This window comes from Taudactylus pleione, unplaced genomic scaffold, assembly GCF_031769625.1.
Source record: "Taudactylus pleione unplaced genomic scaffold, aTauple2 ptg000454l, whole genome shotgun sequence".
NCBI classification, from domain to species: Eukaryota; Metazoa; Chordata; class Amphibia; order Anura; family Myobatrachidae; genus Taudactylus; species Taudactylus pleione.
Genome location: NW_028284856.1, coordinates 2,833,474 through 2,856,209, shown reverse-complemented (window position 1 = coordinate 2,856,209; position 22,736 = coordinate 2,833,474). Strand labels below are relative to the sequence as shown.

At 37.1% G+C, this 22,736-nt stretch overlaps 14 non-coding genes across 14 annotated transcripts; all 14 read right to left on the bottom strand.

Moving 5' to 3' along the window:
• Window positions 1-2,083: 2,083 nt before the first annotated feature.
• TRNAK-UUU (transfer RNA lysine (anticodon UUU)) lies at window positions 2,084-2,156 on the bottom strand. Its single transcript has one exon. It is a non-coding gene; the product is annotated as a tRNA-Lys (tRNA).
• A 1,262-nt stretch (window positions 2,157-3,418) lies between these two features.
• Window positions 3,419-3,491, bottom strand: TRNAK-UUU (transfer RNA lysine (anticodon UUU)). Its single transcript has one exon. It is a non-coding gene; the product is annotated as a tRNA-Lys (tRNA).
• A 1,948-nt stretch (window positions 3,492-5,439) lies between these two features.
• On the bottom strand, window positions 5,440-5,512 carry TRNAK-UUU (transfer RNA lysine (anticodon UUU)). The gene has a single exon. It is a non-coding gene; the product is annotated as a tRNA-Lys (tRNA).
• A 945-nt stretch (window positions 5,513-6,457) lies between these two features.
• Window positions 6,458-6,530, bottom strand: TRNAK-UUU (transfer RNA lysine (anticodon UUU)). The gene has a single exon. It is a non-coding gene; the product is annotated as a tRNA-Lys (tRNA).
• Window positions 6,531-7,791: 1,261 nt separating this feature from the next.
• Window positions 7,792-7,864, bottom strand: TRNAK-UUU (transfer RNA lysine (anticodon UUU)). Its single transcript has one exon. It is a non-coding gene; the product is annotated as a tRNA-Lys (tRNA).
• Window positions 7,865-9,812: 1,948 nt separating this feature from the next.
• Window positions 9,813-9,885, bottom strand: TRNAK-UUU (transfer RNA lysine (anticodon UUU)). The gene has a single exon. It is a non-coding gene; the product is annotated as a tRNA-Lys (tRNA).
• A 1,341-nt stretch (window positions 9,886-11,226) lies between these two features.
• On the bottom strand, window positions 11,227-11,299 carry TRNAK-UUU (transfer RNA lysine (anticodon UUU)). Its single transcript has one exon. It is a non-coding gene; the product is annotated as a tRNA-Lys (tRNA).
• Window positions 11,300-12,910: 1,611 nt separating this feature from the next.
• Window positions 12,911-12,983, bottom strand: TRNAK-UUU (transfer RNA lysine (anticodon UUU)). The gene has a single exon. It is a non-coding gene; the product is annotated as a tRNA-Lys (tRNA).
• Window positions 12,984-13,927: 944 nt separating this feature from the next.
• TRNAK-UUU (transfer RNA lysine (anticodon UUU)) lies at window positions 13,928-14,000 on the bottom strand. Its single transcript has one exon. It is a non-coding gene; the product is annotated as a tRNA-Lys (tRNA).
• A 944-nt stretch (window positions 14,001-14,944) lies between these two features.
• On the bottom strand, window positions 14,945-15,017 carry TRNAK-UUU (transfer RNA lysine (anticodon UUU)). Its single transcript has one exon. It is a non-coding gene; the product is annotated as a tRNA-Lys (tRNA).
• A 1,612-nt stretch (window positions 15,018-16,629) lies between these two features.
• On the bottom strand, window positions 16,630-16,702 carry TRNAK-UUU (transfer RNA lysine (anticodon UUU)). The gene has a single exon. It is a non-coding gene; the product is annotated as a tRNA-Lys (tRNA).
• A 943-nt stretch (window positions 16,703-17,645) lies between these two features.
• TRNAK-UUU (transfer RNA lysine (anticodon UUU)) lies at window positions 17,646-17,718 on the bottom strand. The gene has a single exon. It is a non-coding gene; the product is annotated as a tRNA-Lys (tRNA).
• A 609-nt stretch (window positions 17,719-18,327) lies between these two features.
• TRNAK-UUU (transfer RNA lysine (anticodon UUU)) lies at window positions 18,328-18,400 on the bottom strand. The gene has a single exon. It is a non-coding gene; the product is annotated as a tRNA-Lys (tRNA).
• Window positions 18,401-19,344: 944 nt separating this feature from the next.
• TRNAK-UUU (transfer RNA lysine (anticodon UUU)) lies at window positions 19,345-19,417 on the bottom strand. The gene has a single exon. It is a non-coding gene; the product is annotated as a tRNA-Lys (tRNA).
• Between the last annotated feature and the right edge of the window lie 3,319 nt (window positions 19,418-22,736).

Below are 22,736 nucleotides of genomic sequence, written 5' to 3'. Positions count from 1 at the left end.
TGTGATTTTCCCACTCTGCACTATGTTCCATTTCACAAAAACGACACATTGCTTAAAAGACACTCGCCTGAACAGGGACTTGAACCCTGGTCCCTCAGATTAAAGTTCTGATGTTTTACCGACTCCAGGCTTTTCTGTAGTCTGTCGCAAACCTACAGAAAGTTCGTAATACTAAAAACAAGTCAATTAAAATGGTGACAACTACTGTGCAATTACTAAAGTAGGAAAATCTCTCTATCACTAAAAGTATGATCTGAAAAGCTTGACATTTAGTGTCTATTGATGAAATACATTTAATTTGCCTCTTGGTTGAAGGTGTAGATTCTTAAACAGTTTGTGATTTTCCCACTCTGCACTATGTTCCATTTCACAAAATGACACATTGCTTAAAAGACACTCGCCCGAACAGGGACTTGAACCCAGGACCCTCAGATTAAAGTTCTGATGTTTTACCGACTCCAGGCTTTTCTGTAGTCTGTCGCAAACCTACAGAAAGTTCGTAATACTAAAAACAAGTCAATTAAAATGGTGACAACTACTGTGCTATTACTAAAGTAGGAAAATCTCTCTATCACTAAAAGTATGATCTGAAAAGCTTGACATTTAGTGTCTATTGATGAAATACATTTAATTTGCCTCTTGGTTGAAGGTGTAGATTCTTAAACAGTTTGTGATTTTCTCACTCTGCACTATGTTCCATTTCACAAAATGACACATTGCTTAAAAGACACTCGCCCAAACAGGGACTTGAACCCAAGACCCTCAGATTAAAAGTCTGATGCTCTACCGACTGAGCTATCCAGGCTCTTCTGTGATAGGTCGCAAAAATGCAGAAAGTTCGTAATACAAAAAACAAGTCATATCAAATGATGACAACTACTAGTTACTGTGCAATTACTAAAGTTGGAAAATCTCTCTATCACTAAAAGTATGAACTGAAAAGCTTGACATTTAGTGTCTCTTGATGAAATACATTTAATTTGCCTCTTGGTTGAAGGTGTACATTCTTAAACAATTTGTGATTTTCTCACTCTGCACTATGTTCCATTTCACAAAAACGACACATTGCTTAAAAGACACTCGTCCGAACAGAGACTTGAACCCTGGACCCTCAGATTAAAGTTCTGTTGTTTTACCGACACCAGGCTCTTCTGGAGTCTGTCGCAAACCTATAGAAAGTTCGTAATACTAAAACAAGTCAATTCAAATGGTGACAACTACTGTGCAATAACAAAGTAGGAAAATCTCTCTATCACTAAAAGTATGAACTGAAAAGCTTGACATTTAGTGTCTCTTGATGAAATACATTTAATTTGCCTCTTGGTTGAAGGTGTACATTCTTAAACAGTTTGTGATTTTCCCACTCTGCACTACGTTCCATTTCACAAAAATGACACATTGCTTAAAAGACACTCGTCCGAACAGAGACTTGAACCCTGGACCCTCAGATTAAAGTTCTGTTGTTTTACCGACTCCAGGCTCTTCTGGAGTCTGTCGCAAACCTATAGAAAGTTCGTAATACTAAAACAAGTCAAATCAAATGGTGACAACTACTGTGCAATTACTAAAGTAGGAAAATCTCTCTATCACTAAAAGTATGAACTGAAAAGCTTGACATTTAGTGTCTCTTGATGAAATACATTAAATTTGCCTCTTGGTTGAAGGTGTACATTCTTAAACAGTTTGTGATTTTCCCACTCTGCACTATGTTCCATTTCACAAAAACGACACATTGCTTAAAAGACACTCGCCCGAACAGGGACTTGAACCCTGGACCCTCAGATTAAAGTTCTGATGTTTTACCGACTCCAGGCTCTTCTGTAGTCTGTCGCAAATATATAGAAAGTTCGTAAAACTAAAAACAAGTAAATTCAAATGGTGACAACTACTGTGCAATTACTAAAGTAGGAAAATCTCTCTATCACTAAAAGTATGATCTGAATAGCTTGACATTTAGTGTCTATTGATGAAATACATTTAATTTGCCTCTTGGTTGAAGGTGTACATTCTTATACAGTTTGTGATTTTCCCACTCTGCACTATGTTCCATTTCACAAAAATGACACATTGCTTAAAAGACACTCGCCCGAACAGGGACTTGAACCCTGGACCCTCAGATTAAAAGTCTGATGCTCTACCGACTGAGCTATCCAGGCTCTTCTGTGATAGGTCGCAAAAATGCAGAAAGTTCGTAATACAAAAAACAAGTCATATCAAATGATGACAACTACTAGTTACTGTGCAATTACTAAAGTTGGAAAATCTCTCTATCACTAAAAGTATGAACTGAAAAGCTTGACATTTAGTGTCTCTTGATGAAATACATTTAATTTGCCTCTTGGTTGAAGGTGTACATTCTTAAACAGTTTGTGATTTTCTCACTCTGCACTATGTTCCATTTCACAAAAACGACACATTGCTTAAAAGACACTCGTCCGAACAGAGACTTGAACCCTGGACCCTCAGATTAAAGTTCTGTTGTTTTACCGACACCAGGCTCTTCTGGAGTCTGTCGCAAACCTATAGAAAGTTCGTAATACTAAAACAAGTCAATTCAAATGGTGACAACTACTGTGCAATAACAAAGTAGGAAAATCTCTCTATCACTAAAAGTATGAACTGAAAAGCTTGACATTTAGTGTCTCTTGATGAAATACATTTAATTTGCCTCTTGGTTGAAGGTGTACATTCTTAAACAGTTTGTGATTTTCCCACTCTGCACTATGTTCCATTTCACAAAAACGACACATTGCTTAAAAGACACTCGCCCGAACAGGGACTTGAACCCTGGACCCTCAGATTAAAGTTCTGATGTTTTACCGACTCCAGGCTCTTCTGTAGTCTGCCGCAAATATATAGAAAGTTCGTAATACTAAAACAAGTCAATTCAAATGGTGACAACTACTGTGCAATTACTAAAGTAGGAAAATCTCTCTATCACTAAAAGTATGAACTGGAAAGCTTGACATTTAGTGTCTCTTGATGAAATACATTTAATTTGCCTCTTGGTTGAAGGTGTACTTTCTTAAACTGTTTGTGATTTTCCCACTCTGCACTATGTTCCATTTCACAAAAACGACACATTGCTTAAAAGACACTCGCCCGAACAGGGACTTGAACCCTGGACCCTCAGATTAAAGTTCTGATGTTTTACCGACTCCAGGCTCTTCTGTAGTCTGTCGCAAATATATAGAAAGTTCGTAAAACTAAAAACAAGTAAATTCAAATGGTGACAACTACTGTGCAATTACTAAAGTAGGAAAATCTCTCTATCACTAAAAGTATGATCTGAATAGCTTGACATTTAGTGTCTATTGATGAAATACATTTAATTTGCCTCTTGGTTGAAGGTGTACATTCTTATACAGTTTGTGATTTTCCCACTCTGCACTATGTTCCATTTCACAAAAATGACACTCGCCCGAACAGGGACTTGAACCCTGGACCCTCAGATTAAAAGTCTGATGCTCTACCGACTGAGCTATCCAGGCTCTTCTGTGATAGGTCGCAAAAATGCAGAAAGTTCGTAATACAAAAAACAAGTCATATCAAATGATGACAACTACTAGTTACTGTGCAATTACTAAAGTTGGAAAATCTCTCTATCACTAAAAGTTTGAACTGAAAAGCTTGACATTTAGTGTCTCTTGATGAAATACATTTAATTTGCCTCTTGGTTGAAGGTGTACATTCTTAAACAGTTTGTGATTTTCTCACTCTGCACTATGTTCCATTTCACAAAAATGACACATTGCTTAAAAGACACTCGTCCGAACAGAGACTTGAACCCTGGACCCTCAGATTAAAGTTCTGTTGTTTTACCGACTCCAGGCTCTTCTGGAGTCTGTCGCAAACCTATAGAAAGTTCGTAATACTAAAACAAGTCAATTCAAATGGTGACAACTACTGTGCAATTACTAAAGTTGGAAAATCTCTCTATCACTAAAAGTATGAACTGAAAAGCTTGACATTTAGTGTCTCTTGATGAAATACATTTAATTTGCCTCTTGGTTGAAGGTGTACATTCTTAAACAGTTTGTGATTTTCTCACTCTGCACTATGTTCCATTTCACAAAAATGACACATTGCTTAAAAGACACTCGTCCGAACAGAGACTTGAACCCTGGACCCTCAGATTAAAGTTCTGTTGTTTTACCGACTCCAGGCTCTTCTGGAGTCTGTCGCAAACCTATAGAAAGTTCGTAATACTAAAACAAGTCAAATCAAATGGTGACAACTACTGTGCAATTACTAAAGTAGGAAAATCTCTCTATCACTAAAAGTATGAACTGAAAAGCTTGACATTTAGTGTCTCTTGATGAAATACATTAAATTTGCCTCTTGGTTGAAGGTGTACATTCTTAAACAGTTTGTGATTTTCCCACTCTGCACTATGTTCCATTTCACAAAAATGACACATTGCTTAAAAGACACTCGCCCGAACAGGGACTTGAACCCTGGACCCTCAGATTAAAGTTCTGATTTTTTACCGACTCCAGGCTCTTCTGTAGTCTGTCGCAAACCTATAGAAAGTTCGTAATACTAAAAACAAGTAAATTCAAATGGTGACAACTACTGTGCAATTACTAAAGTAGGAAAATCTCTCTATCACTAAAAGTATGATCTGAATAGCTTGACATTTAGTGTCTATTGATGAAATACATTTAATTTGCCTCTTGGTTGAAGGTGTACATTCTTAAACAGTTTGTGATTTTCCCACTCTGCACTATGTTCCATTTCACAAAAATGACACATTGCTTAAAAGACACTCGCCTGAACAGGGACTTGAAACCTGGACCCTCAGATTAAAGTTCTGATGTTTTACCGACTCCAGGCTCTTCTGGAGTCAGTCGCAAACCTATAGAAAGTTCTTAATACTAAAAACAAGTAAATTCAAATGGTGACAACTACTGTGCAATTACTAAAGTAGGAAAATCTCTCTATCACTAAAAGTATGATCTGAAAAGCTTGACATTTAGTGTCTATTGATGAAATACATTTAATTTGCCTCTTGGTTGAAGGTGTAGATTCTTAAACAGTTTGTGATTTTCCCACTCTGCACTATGTTCCATTTCACAAAAACGACACATTGCTTAATAGACACTCGCCCGAACAGGGACTTGAAACCTGGACCCTCAGATTAAAGTTCTGATGTTTTACCGACTCCAGGCTCTTCTGGAGTCAGTCGCAAACCTACAGAAAGTTCGTAATACTAAAAACAAGTAAATTCAAATGGTGACAACTACTGTGCAATTACTAAAGTAGGAAAATCTCTCTATCACTAAAAGTATGATCTGAATAGCTTGACATTTAGTGTCTATTGATGAAATACATTTAATTTGCCTCTTGGTTGAAGGTGTACATTCTTAAACAGTTTGCGATTTTCCCACTCTGCACTATGTTCCATTTCACAAAATGACACATTGCTTAAAAGACACTAGCCCGAACAGGGACTTGAACCCTGGACCCTCAGATTAAAAGTCTGATGCTCTACCGACTGAGCTATCCAGGCTCTTCTGTGATAGGTCGCAAAAATGCAGAAAGTTCGTAATACAAAAAACAAGTCATATCAAATGATGACAACTACTACTTACTGTGCAATTACTAAAGTTGGAAAATCTCTCTATCACTAAAAGTATGAACTGAAAAGCTTGACATTTAGTGTCTCTTGATGAAATACATTTAATTTGCCTCTTGGTTGAAGGTGTAGATTCTTAAACAGTTTGTGATTTTCCCACTCTGCACTATGTTCCATTTCACAAAAACGACACATTGCTTAAAAGACACTCGTCCGAACAGAGACTTCAACCCTGGACCCTCAGATTAAAGTTCTGTTGTTTTACCGACTCCAGGCTCTTCTGGAGTCTGTCGCAAACCTATAGAAAGTTCGTAATACTAAAACAAGTCAATTCAAATGGTGACAACTACTGTGCAATTACTAAAGTAGGAAAATCTCTCTATCACTAAAAGTATGAACTGAAAAGCTTGACATTTAGTGTCTCTTGATGAAATACATTTAATTTGCCTCTTGGTTGAAGGTGTACTTTCTTAAACTGTTTGTGATTTTCCCACTCTGCACTATGTTCCATTTCACAAAAACGACACATTGCTTAAAAGACACTCGCCCGAACAGGGACTTGAACCCTGGACCCTCAGATTAAAGTTCTGATGTTTTACCGACTCCAGGCTCTTCTGTAGTCTGTCGCAAATATATAGAAAGTTCGTAAAACTAAAAACAAGTAAATTCAAATGGTGACAACTACTGTGCAATTACTAAAGTAGGAAAATCTCTCTATCACTAAAAGTATGATCTGAATAGCTTGACATTTAGTGTCTATTGATGAAATACATTTAATTTGCCTCTTGGTTGAAGGTGTACATTCTTATACAGTTTGTGATTTTCCCACTCTGCACTATGTTCCATTTCACAAAAATGACACATTGCTTAAAAGACACTCGCCCGAACAGGGACTTGAACCCTGGACCCTCAGATTAAAAGTCTGATGCTCTACCGACTGAGCTATCCAGGCTCTTCTGTGATAGGTCGCAAAAATGCATAAAGTTCGTAATACAAAAAACAAGTCATATCAAATGATGACAACTACTAGTTACTGTGCAATTACTAAAGTTGGAAAATCTCTCTATCACTAAAAGTATGAACTGAAAAGCTTGACATTTAGTGTCTCTTGATGAAATACATTTAATTTGCCTCTTGGTTGAAGGTGTACATTCTTAAACAGATTGTGATTTTCTCACTCTGCACTATGTTCCATTTCACAAAAACGACACATTGCTTAAAAGACACTCGTCCGAACAGAGACTTGAACCCTGGACCCTCAGATTAAAGTTCTGTTGTTTTACCGACACCAGGCTCTTCTGGAATCTGTCGCAAACCTATAGAAAGTTCGTAATACTAAAACAAGTCAATTCAAATGGTGACAACTACTGTGCAATAACAAAGTAGGAAAATCTCTCTATCACTAAAAGTATGAACTGAAAAGCTTGACATTTAGTGTCTCTTGATGAAATACATTTAATTTGCCTCTTGGTTGAAGGTGTACATTCTTAAACAGTTTGTGATTTTCCCACTCTGCACTATGTTCCATTTCACAAAAACTACACATTGCTTAAAAGACACTCGCCCGAACAGGGACTTGAACCCTGGACCCTCAGATTAAAGTTCTGATGTTTTACCGACTCCAGGCTCTTCTGTAGTCTGCCGCAAATATATAGAAAGTTCGTAATACTAAAACAAGTCAATTCAAATGGTGACAACTACTGTGCAATTACTAAAGTAGGAAAATCTCTCTATCACTAAAAGTATGAACTGAAAAGCTTGACATTTAGTGTCTCTTGATGAAATACATTTAATTTGCCTCTTGGTTGAAGGTGTACTTTCTTAAACTGTTTGTGATTTTCCACTCTGCACTATGTTCCATTTCACAAAAACGACACATTGCTTAAAAGACACTCGCCCGAACAGGGACTTTAACCCTGGACCCTCAGATTAAAGTTCTGATGTTTTACCGACTCCAGGCTCTTCTGTAGTCTGTCGCAAATATATAGAAAGTTCGTAAAACTAAAAACAAGTAAATTCAAATGGTGACAACTACTGTGCAATTACTAAAGTAGGAAAATCTCTCTATCACTAAAAGTATGATCTGAATAGCTTGACATTTAGTGTCTATTGATGAAATACATTTAATTTGCCTCTTGGTTGAAGGTGTACATTCTTATACAGTTTGTGATTTTCCCACTCTGCACTATGTTCCATTTCACAAAAATGACACTCGCCCGAACAGGGACTTGAACCCTGGACCCTCAGATTAAAAGTCTGATGCTCTACCGACTGAGCTATCCAGGCTCTTCTGTGATAGGTCGCAAAAATGCAGAAAGTTCGTAATACAAAAAACAAGTCATATCAAATGATGACAACTACTAGTTACTGTGCAATTACTAAAGTTGGAAAATCTCTCTATCACTAAAAGTATGAACTGAAAAGCTTGACATTTAGTGTCTCTTGATGAAATACATTTAATTTGCCTCTTGGTTGAAGGTGTACATTCTTAAACAGTTTGTGATTTTCTCACTCTGCACTATGTTCCATTTCACAAAAATGACACATTGCTTAAAAGACACTCGTCCGAACAGAGACTTGAACCCTGGACCCTCAGATTAAAGTTCTGTTGTTTTACCGACTCCAGGCTCTTCTGGAGTCTGTCGCAAACCTATAGAAAGTTCGTAATACTAAAACAAGTCAATTCAAATGGTGACAACTACTGTGCAATTACTAAAGTTGGAAAATCTCTCTATCACTAAAAGTATGAACTGAAAAGCTTGACATTTAGTGTCTCTTGATGAAATACATTTAATTTGCCTCTTGGTTGAAGGTGTACATTCTTAAACATTTTGTGATTTTCTCACTCTGCACTATGTTCCATTTCACAAAAATGACACATTGCTTAAAAGACACTCGTCCGAACAGAGACTTGAACTCTGGACCCTCAGATTAAAGTTCTGTTGTTTTACCGACTCCAGGCTCTTCTGGAGTCTGTCGCAAACCTATAGAAAGTTCGTAATACTAAAACAAGTCAATTCAAATGGTGACAACTACTGTGCAATTACTAAAGTAGGAAAATCTCTCTATCACTAAAAGTATGAACTGAAAAGCTTGACATTTAGTGTCTCTTGATGAAATACATTAAATTTGCTTCTTGGTTGAAGGTGTACATTCTTAAACAGTTTGTGATTTTCCCACTCTGCACTATGTTCCATTTCACAAAAATGACACATTGCTTAAAAGACACTCGCCCGAACAGGGACTTGAACCGTGGACCCTCAGATTAAAGTTCTGATTTTTTACCGACTCCAGGCTCTTCTGTAGTCTGTCGCAAACCTATAGAAAGTTCGTAATACTAAAAACAAGTAAATTCAAATGGTGACAACTACTGTGCAATTACTAAAGTAGGAAAATCTCTCTATCACTAAAAGTATGATCTGAATAGCTTGACATTTAGTGTCTATTGATGAAATACATTTAATTTGCCTCTTGGTTGAAGGTGTACATTCTTAAACAGTTTGTGATTTTCCCACTCTGCACTATGTTCCATTTCACAAAAATGACACATTGCTTAAAAGACACTCGCCTGAACAGGGACTTGAAACCTGGACCCTCAGATTAAAGTTCTGATGTTTTACCGACTCCAGGCTCTTCTGGAGTCAGTCGCAAACCTATAGAAAGTTCTTAATACTAAAAACAAGTAAATTCAAATGGTGACAACTACTGTGCAATTACTAAAGTAGGAAAATCTCTCTATCACTAAAAGTATGATCTGAAAAGCTTGACATTTAGTGTCTATTGATGAAATACATTTAATTTGCCTCTTGGTTGACGGTGTAGATTCTTAAACAGTTTGTGATTTTCCCACTCTGCACTATGTTCCATTTCACAAAAACGACACATTGCTTAATAGACACTCGCCCGAACAGGGACTTGAAACCTGGACCCTCAGATTAAAGTTCTGATGTTTTACCGACTCCAGGCTCTTCTGGAGTCAGTCGCAAACCTACAGAAAGTTTGTAATACTAAAAACAAGTAAATTCAAATGGTGACAACTACTGTGCAATTACTAAAGTAGGAAAATCTCTCTATCACTAAAAGTATGATCTGAATAGCTTGACATTTAGTGTCTATTGATGAAATACATTTAATTTGCCTCTTGGTTGAAGGTGTACATTCTTAAACAGTTTGCGATTTTCCCACTCTGCACTATGTTCCATTTCACAAAATGACACATTGCTTAAAAGACACTCGCCCGAACAGGGACTTGAACCCTGGACCCTCAGATTAAAAGTCTGATGCTCTACCGACTGAGCTATCCAGGCTCTTCTGTGATAGGTCGCAAAAATGCAGAAAGTTCTTAATACAAAAAACAAGTCATATCAAATGATGACAACTACTACTTACTGTGCAATTACTAAAGTTGGAAAATCTCTCTATCACTAAAAGTATGAACTGAAAAGCTTGACATTTAGTGTCTCTTGATGAAATACATTTAATTTGCCTCTTGGTTGAAGGTGTAGATTCTTAAACAGTTTGTGATTTTCCCACTCTGCACTATGTTCCATTTCACAAAAACGACACATTGCTTAAAAGACACTCGTCCGAACAGAGACTTGAACCCTGGACCCTCAGATTAAAGTTCTGTTGTTTTACCGACTCCAGGCTCTTCTGGAGTCTGTCGCAAACCTATAGAAAGTTTGTAATACTAAAACAAGTCAATTCAAATGGTGACAACTACTGTGCAATTACTAAAGTTGGAAAATCTCTCTATCACTAAAAGTATGAACTGAAAAGCTTGACATTTAGTGTCTCTTGATGAAATACATTTAATTTGCCTCTTGGTTGAAGGTGTACTTTCTTAAACTGTTTGTGATTTTCCCACTCTGCACTATGTTCCATTTCACAAAAACGACACATTGGTTAAAAGACACTCGCCCGAACAGGGACTTGAACCCTGGACCCTCAGATTAAAGTTCTGATGTTTTACCGACTGAGCTATCCAGGCTCCTATGTGGTAGGTCGCAAAAGATTAAAGTTCTGATGTTTTACCGACTCCAGGCTCTTCTGGAGTCAGTCGCAAACCTATAGAAAGTTCTTAATACTAAAAACAAGTAAATTCAAATGGTGACAACTACTGTGCAATTACTAAAGTAGGAAAATCTCTCTATCACTAAAAGTATGATCTGAAAAGCTTGACATTTAGTGTCTATTGATGAAATACATTTAATTTGCCTCTTGGATGAAGGTGTAGATTCTTAAACAGTTTGTGATTTTCCCACTCTGCACTATGTTCCATTTCACAAAAACGACACATTGCTTAAAAGACACTCGCCCGAACAGGGACTTGAAACCTGGACCCTCAGATTAAAGTTCTGATGTTTTACCGACTCCAGGCTCTTCTGGAGTCAGTCGCAAACCTACAGAAAGTTCGTAATACTAAAAACAAGTAAATTCAAATGGTGACAACTACTGTGCAATTACTAATGTAGGAAAATCTCTCTATCACTAAAAGTATGATCTGAATAGCTTGACATTTAGTGTCTAATGATGAAATACATTTAATTTGCCTCTTGGTTGAAGGTGTACATTCTTAAACAGTTTGTGATTTTCCCACTCTGCACTGTGTTCCATTTCACAAAATGACACATTGCTTAAAAGACACTCGCCCAAACAGGGACTTGAACCCTGGACCCTCAGATTAAAAGTCTGATGCTCTACCGACTGAGCTATCCAGGCTCTTCTGTGATAGGTCGCAAAAATGCAGAAAGTTCGTAATACAAAAAACAAGTCATATCAAATGATGACAACTACTAGTTACTGTGCAATTACTAAAGTTGGAAAATCTCTCTATCACTAAAAGTATGAACTGAAAAGCTTGACATTTAGTGTCTCTTGATGAAATACATTTAATTTGCCTCTTGGTTGAAGGTGTACATTCTTAAACAGTTTGTGATTTTCTCACTCTGCACTATGTTCCATTTCACAAAAACGACACATTGCTTAAAAGACACTCGTCCGAACAGAGACTTGAACCCTGGACCCTCAGATTAAAGTTCTGTTGTTTTACCGACACCAGGCTCTTCTGGAGTCTGTCGCAAACCTATAGAAAGTTCGTAATACTAAAACAAGTCAATTCAAATGGTGACAACTACTGTGCAATAACAAAGTAGGAAAATCTCTCTATCACTAAAAGTATGAACTGAAAAGCTTGACATTTAGTGTCTCTTGATGAAATACATTTAATTTGCCTCTTGGTTGAAGGTGTACATTCTTAAACAGTTTGTGATTTTCCCACTCTGCACTATGTTCCATTTCACAAAAACGACACATTGCTTAAAAGACACTTGCCCGAACAGGGACTTGAACCCTGGACCCTCAGATTAAAGTTCTGATGTTTTACCGACTCCAGGCTCTTCTGTAGTCTGCCGCAAATATATAGAAAGTTCGTAAAACTAAAAACAAGTAAATTCAAATGGTGACAACTACTGTGCAATTACTAAAGTAGGAAAATCTCTCTATCACTAAAAGTATGATCTGAATAGCTTGACATTTAGTGTCTCTTGATGAAATACATTTAATTTGCCTCTTGGTTGAAGGTGTACATTCTTAAACAGTTTGTGATTTTCTCACTCTGCACTATGTTCCATTTCACAAAAACGACACATTGCTTAAAAGACACTCGTCCGAACAGAGACTTGAACCCTGGACCCTCAGATTAAAGTTCTGTTGTTTTACCGACACCAGGCTCTTCTGGAGTCTGTCGCAAACCTATAGAAAGTTCGTAATACTAAAACAAGTCAATTCAAATGGTGACAACTACTGTGCAATAACAAAGTAGGAAAATCTCTCTATCACTAAAAGTATGAACTGAAAAGCTTGACATTTAGCGTCTCTTGATGAAATACATTTAATTTGCCTCTTGGTTGAAGGTGTACATTCTTAAACAGTTTGTGATTTTCCCACTCTGCACTATGTTCCATTTCACAAAAACGACACATTGCTTAAAAGACACTAGCCCGAACAGGGACTTGAACCCTGGACCCTCAGATTATAGTTCTGATGTTTTACCGACTCCAGGCTCTTCTGGAGTCTGTCGCAAACCTATAGAAAGTTCGTAATACTAAAACCAAGTAAATTCAAATGGTGACAACTACTGTGCAATTACTAAAGTAGGAAAATCTCTCTATCACTAAAAGTAAGATATGAATAGCTTGACATTTAGTGTCTATAGATGAAATACAATTAATTTGCCTCTTGGTTGAAGGTGTAGATTCTTAAACAGTTTGTGATTTTCCCACTCTGCACTATGTTCCATTTCACAAAATGACACATTGCTTAAAAGACACTCGCCCGAACAGGGACTTGAACCCTGGACCCTCAGATTAAAAGTCTGATGCTCTACCGACTGAGCTATCCAGGCTTTTATGTGATAGGTCTCAAAAATGCAGAAAGTTCGTAATACAAAAAACAAGTCATATCAACTGATGACAACTACTAGTTACTGTGCAATTACTAAAGTTGGAAAATCTCTCTATCACTAAAAGTATTATCTGAATAGCTTGACATTTAGTGTCTCTTGATGAAATACATTTAATTTGCCTCTTGGTTGAAGGTGTAGATTCTTAAACAGTTTGTGATTTTCTCACTCTGCACTATGTTCCATTTCACAAAAACGACACATTGCTTAAAAGACACTCGTCCGAACAGAGACTTGAACCCTGGACCCTCAGATTAAAGTTCTGTTGTTTTACCGACACCAGGCTCTTCTGGAGTCTGTCGCAAACCTATAGAAAGTTCGTAATACTAAAACAAGTCAATTCAAATGGTGACAACTACTGTGCAATAACAAAGTAGGAAAATCTCTCTATCACTAAAAGTATGAACTGAAAAGCTTGACATTTAGTGTCTCTTGATGAAATACATTTAATTTGCCTCTTGGTTGAAGGTGTACATTCTTAAACAGTTTGTGATTTTCCCACTCTGCACTACGTTCCATTTCACAAAAACGACACATTGCTTAAAAGACACTCGCCCGAACAGGGACTTGAACCCTGGACCCTCAGATTAAAGTTCTGATGTTTTACCGACTCCAGGCTCTTCTGTAGTCTGCCGCAAATATATAGAAAGTTCGTAAAACTAAAAACGAGTAAATTCAAATGGTGACAACTACTGTGCAATTACTAAAGTAGGAAAATCTCTCTATCACTAAAAGTATGATCTGAATAGCTTGACATTTAGTGTCTATTGATGAAATACATTTAATTTGCCTCTTGGTTGAAGGTGTACATTCTTATACAGTTTGTGATTTTCCCACTCTGCACTATGTTCCATTTCACAAAAATGACACATTGCTTAAAAGACACTCGCCCGAACAGGGACTTGAACCCTGGACCCTCAGATTAAAAGTCTGATGCTCTACCGACTGAGCTATCCAGGCTCTTCTGTGATAGGTCGCAAAAATGCAGAAAGTTCGTAATACAAAAAACAAGTCATATCAAATGATGACAACTACTAGTTACTGTGCAATTACTAAAGTTGGAAAATCTCTCTATCACTAAAAGTATGAACTGAAAAGCTTGACATTTAGTGTCTCTTGATGAAATACATTTAATTTGCCTCTTGGTTGAAGGTGTACATTCTTAAACAGTTTGTGATTTTCTCACTCTGCACTATGTTCCATTTCACAAAAACGACACATTGCTTAAAAGACACTCGTCCGAACAGAGACTTGAACCCTGGACCCTCAGATTAAAGTTCTGTTGTTTTACCGACACCAGGCTCTTCTCGAGTCTGTCGCAAACCTATAGAAAGTTCGTAATACTAAAACAAGTCAATTCAAATGGTGACAACTACTGTGCAATAACAAAGTAGGAAAATCTCTCTATCACTAAAAGTATGAACTGAAAAGCTTGACATTTAGTGTCTCTTGATGAAATACATTTAATTTGCCTCTTGGTTGAAGGTGTACATTCTTAAACAGTTTGTGATTTTCCCACTCTGCACTACGTTCCATTTCACAAAAACGACACATTGCTTAAAAGACACTCGCCCGAACAGGGACTTGAACCCTGGACCCTCAGATTAAAGTTCTGATGTTTTACCGACTCCAGGCTCTTCTGTAGTCTGCCGCAAATATATAGAAAGTTCGTAAAACTAAAAACGAGTAAATTCAAATGGTGACAACTACTGTGCAATTACTAAAGTAGGAAAATCTCTCTATCACTAAAAGTATGATCTGAATAGCTTGACATTTAGTGTCTATTGATGAAATACATTTAATTTGCCTCTTGGTTGAAGGTGTACATTCTTATACAGTTTGTGATTTTCCCACTCTGCACTATGTTCCATTTCACAAAAATGACACATTGCTTAAAAGACACTCGCCCGAACAGGGACTTGAAACCTGGACCCTCAGATTAAAAGTCTGATGCTCTACCGACTGAGCTATCCAGGCTCTTCTGTGATAGGTCGCAAAAATGCAGAAAGTTCGTAATACAAAAAACAAGTCATATCAAATGATGACAACTACTAGTTACTGTGCAATTACTAAAGTTGGAAAATCTCTCTATCACTAAAAGTATGAACTGAAAAGCTTGACATTTAGTGTCTCTTGATGAAATACATTTAATTTGCCTCTTGGTTGAAGGTGTACATTCTTAAACAGTTTGTGATTTTCTCACTCTGCACTATGTTCCATTTCACAAAAACGACACATTGCTTAAAAGACACTCGTCCGAACAGAGACTTGAACCCTGGACCCTCAGATTAAAGTTCTGTTGTTTTACCGACACCAGGCTCTTCTGGAGTCTGTCGCAAACCTATAGAAAGTTCGTAATACTAAAACAAGTCAATTCAAATGGTGACAACTACTGTGCAATAACAAAGTAGGAAAATCTCTCTATCACTAAAAGTATGAACTGAAAAGCTTGACATTTAGCGTCTCTTGATGAAATACATTTAATTTGCCTCTTGGTTGAAGGTGTACATTCTTAAACAGTTTGTGATTTTCCCACTCTGCACTATGTTCCATTTCACAAAAACGACACATTGCTTAAAAGACACTCGTCTGAACAGAGACTTGAACCCTGGACCCTCAGATTAAAGTTCTGATGTTTTACCGACTCCAGGCTCTTCTGGAGTCTGTCGCAAACCTATAGAAAGTTCGTAATACTAAAACAAGTCAATTCAAATGGTGACAACTACTGTGCAATTACTAAAGTAGGAAAATCTCTCTATCACTAAAAGTATGAACTGAAAAGCTTGACATTTAGTGTCTCTTGATGAAATACATTTAATTTGCCTCTTGGTTGAAGGTGTACTTTCTTAAACTGTTTGTGATTTTCCCACTCTGCACTATGTTCCATTTCACAAAAATGACACATTGCTTAAAAGACACTCGCCCGAACAAGGACTTGAACCCTGGACCCTCAGATTAAAGTTCTGATGTTTTACCGACTCCAGGCTCTTCTGTAGTCTGTCGCAAATATATAGAAAGTTCGTAATACTAAAACAAGTCAATTCAAATGGTGACAACTACTGTGCAATTACTAAAGTAGGAAAATCTCTCTATCACTAAAAGTATGAACTGAAAATCTTGACATTTAGTGTCTCTTGATGAAATACATTTAATTTGCCTCTTGGTTGAAGGTGTACTTTCTTAAACTGTTTGTGATTTTCCCACTCTGCACTATGTTCCATTTCACAAAAACGACACATTGCTTAAAAGACACTCGCCCGAACAGGGACTTGAACCCTGGACCCTCAGATTAAAGTTCTGATGTTTTACCGACTCCAGGCTCTTCTGTAGTCTGTCGCAAATATATAGAAAGTTCGTAAAACTAAAAACAAGTAAATTCAAATGGTGACAACTACTGTGCAATTACTAAAGTAGGAAAATCTCTCTATCACTAAAAGTATGATCTGAATAGCTTGACATTTAGTGTCTATTGATGAAATACATTTAATTTGCCTCTTGGTTGAAGGTGTACATTCTTATACAGTTTGTGATTTTCCCACTCTGCACTATGTTCCATTTCACAAAAATGACACATTGCTTAAAAGACACTCGCCCAAACAGGGACTTGAACCCTGGACCCTCAGATTAAAAGTCTGATGCTCTACCGACTGAGCTATCCAGGCTCTTCTGTGATAGGTCGCAAAAATGCAGAAAGTTCGTAATACAAAAAACAAGTCATATCAAATGATGACAACTACTAGTTACTGTGCAATTACTAAAGTTGGAAAATCTCTCTATCACTAAAAGTATGAACTGAAAAGCTTGACATTTAGTGTCTCTTGATGAAATACATTTAATTTGCCTCTTGGTTGAAGGTGTACATTCTTAAACAGTTTGTAATTTTCTCACTCTGCACTATGTTCCATTTCACAAAAACGACACATTGCTTAAAAGACACTCGTCCGAACAGAGACTTGAACCCTGGACCCTCAGATTAAAGTTCTGTTGTTTTACCAACACCAGGCTCTTCTGGAGTCTGTCGCAAACCTATAGAAAGTTCGTAATACTAAAACAAGTCAATTCAAATGGTGACAACTACTGTGCAATAACAAAGTAGGAAAATCTCTCTATCACTAAAAGTATGAACTGAAAAGCTTGACATTTAGCGTCTCTTGATGAAATACATTTAATTTGCCTCTTGGTTGAAGGTGTACATTCTTAAACAGTTTGTGATTTTCCCACTCTGCACTATGTTCCATTTCACAAAAACGACACATTGCTTAAAAGACACTAGCCCGAACAGGGACTTGAACCCTGGACCCTCAGATTATAGTTCTGATGTTTTACCGACTCCAGGCTCTTCTGGAGTCTGTCGCAAACCTATAGAAAGTTCGTAATACTAAAACCAAGTAAATTCAAATGGTGACAACTACTGTGCAATTACTAAAGTAGGAAAATCTCTCTATCACTAAAAGTAAGATATGAATAGCTTGACATTTAGTGTCTATAGATGAAATACATTTAATTTGCCTCTTGGTTGAAGGTGTAGATTCTTAAACAGTTTGTGATTTTCCCACTCTGCACTATGTTCCATTTCACAAAATGACACATTGCTTAAAAGACACTCGCCCGAACAGGGACTTGAACCCTGGACCCTCAGATTAAAAGTCTGATGCTCTACCGACTGAGCTATCCAGGCTCTTATGTGATAGGTCGCAAAAATGCAGAAAGTTCGTAATACAAAAAACAAGTCATATCAACTGATGACAACTACTAGTTACTGTGCAATTACTAAAGTTGGAAAATCTCTCTATCACTAAAAGTATTATCTGAATAGCTTGACATTTAGTGTCTATTGATGAAATACATTTAATTTGCCTCTTGGTTGAAGGTGTAGATTCTTAAACAGTTTGTGATTTTCTCACTCTGCACTATGTTCCATTTCACAAAAACGACACATTGCTTAAAAGACACTCGTCCGAACAGAGACTTGAACCCTGGACCCTCAGATTAAAGTTCTGTTGTTTTACCGACACCAGGCTCTTCTGGAGTCTGTCGCAAACCTATAGATAGTTCGTAATACTAAAACAAGTCAATTCAAATGGTGACAACTACTGTGCAATAACAAAGTAGGAAAATCTCTCTATCACTAAAAGTATGATCTGAATAGCTTGACATTTAGTGTCTATTGATGAAATACATTTAATTTGCCTCTTGGTTGAAGGTGTACATTCTTATACAGTTTGTGATTTTCCCACTCTGCACTATGTTCCATTTCACAAAAATGACACATTGCTTAAAAGACACTCGCCCGAACAGGGACTTGAACCCTGGACCCTCAGATTAAAAGTCTGATGCTCTACCGACTGAGCTATCCAGGCTCTTCTGTGATAGGTCGCAAAAATGCAGAAAGTTCGTAATACAAAAAACAAGTCATATCAAATGATGACAACTACTAGTTACTGTGCAATTACTAAAGTTGGAAAATCTCTCTATCACTAAAAGTATGAACTGAAAAGCTTGACATTTAGTGTCTCTTGATGAAATACATTTAATTTGCCTCTTGGTTGAAGGTGTACATTCTTAAACAGTTTGTGATTTTCTCACTCTGCACTATGTTCCATTTCACAAAAACGACACATTGCTTAAAAGACACTCGTCCGAACAGAGACTTGAACCCTGGACCCTCAGATTAAAGTTCTGTTGTTTTACCGACACCAGGCTCTTCTCGAGTCTGTCGCAAACCTATAGAAAGTTCGTAATACTAAAACAAGTCAATTCAAATGGTGACAACTACTGTGCAATAACAAAGTAGGAAAATCTCTCTATCACTAAAAGTATGAACTGAAAAGCTTGACATTTAGTGTCTCTTGATGAAATACATTTAATTTGCCTCTTGGTTGAAGGTGTACATTCTTAAACAGTTTGTGATTTTCCCACTCTGCACTACGTTCCATTTCACAAAAACGACACATTGCTTAAAAGACACTCGCCCGAACAGGGACTTGAACCCTGGACCCTCAGATTAAAGTTCTGATGTTTTACCGACTCCAGGCTCTTCTGTAGTCTGCCGCAAATATATAGAAAGTTCGTAAAACTAAAAACGAGTAAATTCAAATGGTGACAACTACTGTGCAATTACTAAAGTAGGAAAATCTCTCTATCACTAAAAGTATGATCTGAATAGCTTGACATTTAGTGTCTAATGATGAAATACATTTAATTTGCCTCTTGGTTGAAGGTGTACATTCTTATACAGTTTGTGATTTTCCCACTCTGCACTATGTTCCATTTCACAAAAATGACACATTGCTTAAAAGACACTCGCCCGAACAGGGACTTGAAACCTGGACCCTCAGATTAAAAGTCTGATGCTCTACCGACTGAGCTATCCAGGCTCTTCTGTGATAGGTCGCAAAAATGCAGAAAGTTCGTAATACAAAAAACAAGTCATATCAAATGATGACAACTACTAGTTACTGTGCAATTACTAAAGTTGGAAAATCTCTCTATCACTAAAAGTATGAACTGAAAAGCTTGACATTTAGTGTCTCTTGATGAAATACATTTAATTTGCCTCTTGGTTGAAGGTGTACATTCTTAAACAGTTTGTGATTTTCTCACTCTGCACTATGTTCCATTTCACAAAAACGACACATTGCTTAAAAGACACTCGTCCGAACAGAGACTTGAACCCTGGACCCTCAGATTAAAGTTCTGTTGTTTTACCGACACCAGGCTCTTCTGGAGTCTGTCGCAAACCTATAGAAAGTTCGTAATACTAAAACAAGTCAATTCAAATGGTGACAACTACTGTGCAATAACAAAGTAGGAAAATCTCTCTATCACTAAAAGTATGAACTGAAAAGCTTGACATTTAGCGTCTCTTGATGAAATACATTTAATTTGCCTCTTGGTTGAAGGTGTACATTCTTAAACAGTTTGTGATTTTCCCACTCTGCACTATGTTCCATTTCACAAAAACGACACATTGCTTAAAAGACACTCGTCCGAACAGAGACTTGAACCCTGGACCCTCAGATTAAAGTTCTGATGTTTTACCGACTCCAGGCTCTTCTGGAGTCTGTCGCAAACCTATAGAAAGTTCGTAATACTAAAACAAGTCAATTCAAATGGTGACAACTACTGTGCAATTACTAAAGTAGGAAAATCTCTCTATCACTAAAAGTATGAACTGAAAAGCTTGACATTTAGTGTCTCTTGATGAAATACATTTAATTTGCCTCTTGGTTGAAGGTGTACATTCTTAAACTGTTTGTGATTTTCCCACTCTGCACTATGTTCCATTTCACAAAAATGACACATTGCTTAAAAGACACTCGCCCGAACAAGGACTTGAACCCTGGACCCTCAGATTAAAGTTCTGATGTTTTACCGACTCCAGGCTCTTCTGTAGTCTGTCGCAAATATATAGAAAGTTCGTAATTCTAAAACAAGTCAATTCAAATGGTGACAACTACTGTGCAATTACTAAAGTAGGAAAATCTCTCTATCACTAAAAGTATGAACTGAAAATCTTGACATTTAGTGTCTCTTGATGAAATACATTTAATTTGCCTCTTGGTTGAAGGTGTACTTTCTTAAACTGTTTGTGATTTTCCCACTCTGCACTATGTTCCATTTCACAAAAACGACACATTGCTTAAAAGACACTCTCGCCCGAACAGGGACTTGAACCCTGGACCCTCAGATTAAAAGGCTGATGCTCTACGGACTGAGCTATCCAAGCTCTCCTATGATAGGTCACAAAAATGCAGAAAGTTCGTAATACAAAAAACAAGTCATTTCAAATGATGACAACTACTAGTTACTGTGCAATTAATAAAGTAGGAAAATCTCTCTATCACTAAAAGTATGAACTGAACAGCTTGACATTTAATGTCTCTTGATGAAATACATTTAATTTGCCTCTTGGTTGAAGGTGTACATTCTTAAACAGTTTGTGATTTTCCCACTCTGCACTATGTTCCATTTCACAAAAATGACACATTGCTTAAAAGACACTTGTCCGAACAGAGACTTGAACCCTGGACCCTCAGATTAAAGTTCTGTTGTTTTACCGACTCCAGGCTCTTCTGGAGTCAGTCGCAAACCTATAGAAAGTTCGTAATACTAAAACAAGTCAATTCAAATGGTGACAACTACTGTGCAATTACTAAAGTAGGAAAATCTCTCTATCACTAAAAGTATGAACTGAAAAGCTTGACATTTAGTGTCTCTTGATGAAATACATTTAATTTGCCTCTTGGTTGAAGGTGTACATTCTTAAACAGTTTGTGATTTTCCCACTCTGCACTATGTTCCATTTCACAAAAACGACACATTGCTTAAAAGACACTCGCCTGAACAGGGACTTGAACCCTGGACCCTCAGATTAAAGTTCTGATGTTTTACCGACTCCAGGCTCTTCTGGAGTCTGTCGCAAACCTACAGAAAGTTCGTAATACTAAAAACAAGTCAATTCAAATGGTGACAACTACTGTGCAATTACTAAAGTAGGAAAATCTCTCTATCACTAAAAGTATGATCTGAAAAGCTTGACATTTAGTGTCTATTGATGAAATACATTTAATTTGCCTCTTGGTTGAAGGTGTAGATTCTTAAACAGTTTGTGATTTTCCCACTCTGAACTATGTTCTATTTCACAAAATGACAGATTGCTTAAAAGACACTCGCCCGAACAGGGACTTGAACCCTGGACCCTCAGATTAAAAGTCTGATGCTCTACGGACTGAGCTATCCAAGCTCTCCTATGATAGGTCACAAAAATGCAGAAAGTTCGCAATACAAAAAACAAGTCATTTCAAATGATGACAACTACTAGTTACTGTGCAATTACTAAAGTAGGAAAATCTCTCTATCACTAAAAGTATGAACTGAAAAGCTTGACATTTAGTGTCTCTTGATGAAATACATTTAATTTGCCTCTTGGTTGAAGGTGTACATTCTTAAACAGTTTGTGATTTTCCCACTCTGCACTATGTTCCATATCACAAAAACGACACATTGCTTAAAAGACACTCACCCGAACAGGGACTTGAACCCTGGACCCTCAGATTAAAAGTCTGATGCTCTACGGACTGAGCTATCCAAGCTCTCCTATGATAGGTCACAAAAATGCAGAAAGTTCGCAATACAAAAAACAAGTCATTTCAAATGATGACAACTACTAGTTACTGTGCAATTACTAAAGTTGGAAAATCTCTCTATCACTAAAAGTATTATCTGAATAGCTTGACATTTAGTGTCTATTGATGAAATACATTTAATTTGCCTCTTGGTTGAAGGTGTACATTCTTAAACAGTTTGTGATTTTCCCACTCTGCACTATGTTCCATTTCACAAAAACGACACATTGCTTAAAAGACACTCGTCCGAACAGAGACTTGAACCCTGGACCCTCAGATTAAAGTTCTGTTGTTTTACCGACTCCAGGCTCTTCTGGAGTCTGTCGCAAACCTATAGAAAGTTCGTAATACTAAAACAAGTCAATTCAAATGGTGACAACTACTGTGCAATTACTAAAGTAGGAAAATCTCTCTATCACTAAAAGTATGAACTGAAAAGCTTGACATTTAGTGTCTCTTGATGAAATACATTTAATTTGCCTCTTGGTTGAAGGTGTACATTCTTAAACAGTTTTTGATTTTCCCACTCTGCACTATGTTCCATATCACAAAAACGACACATTGCTTA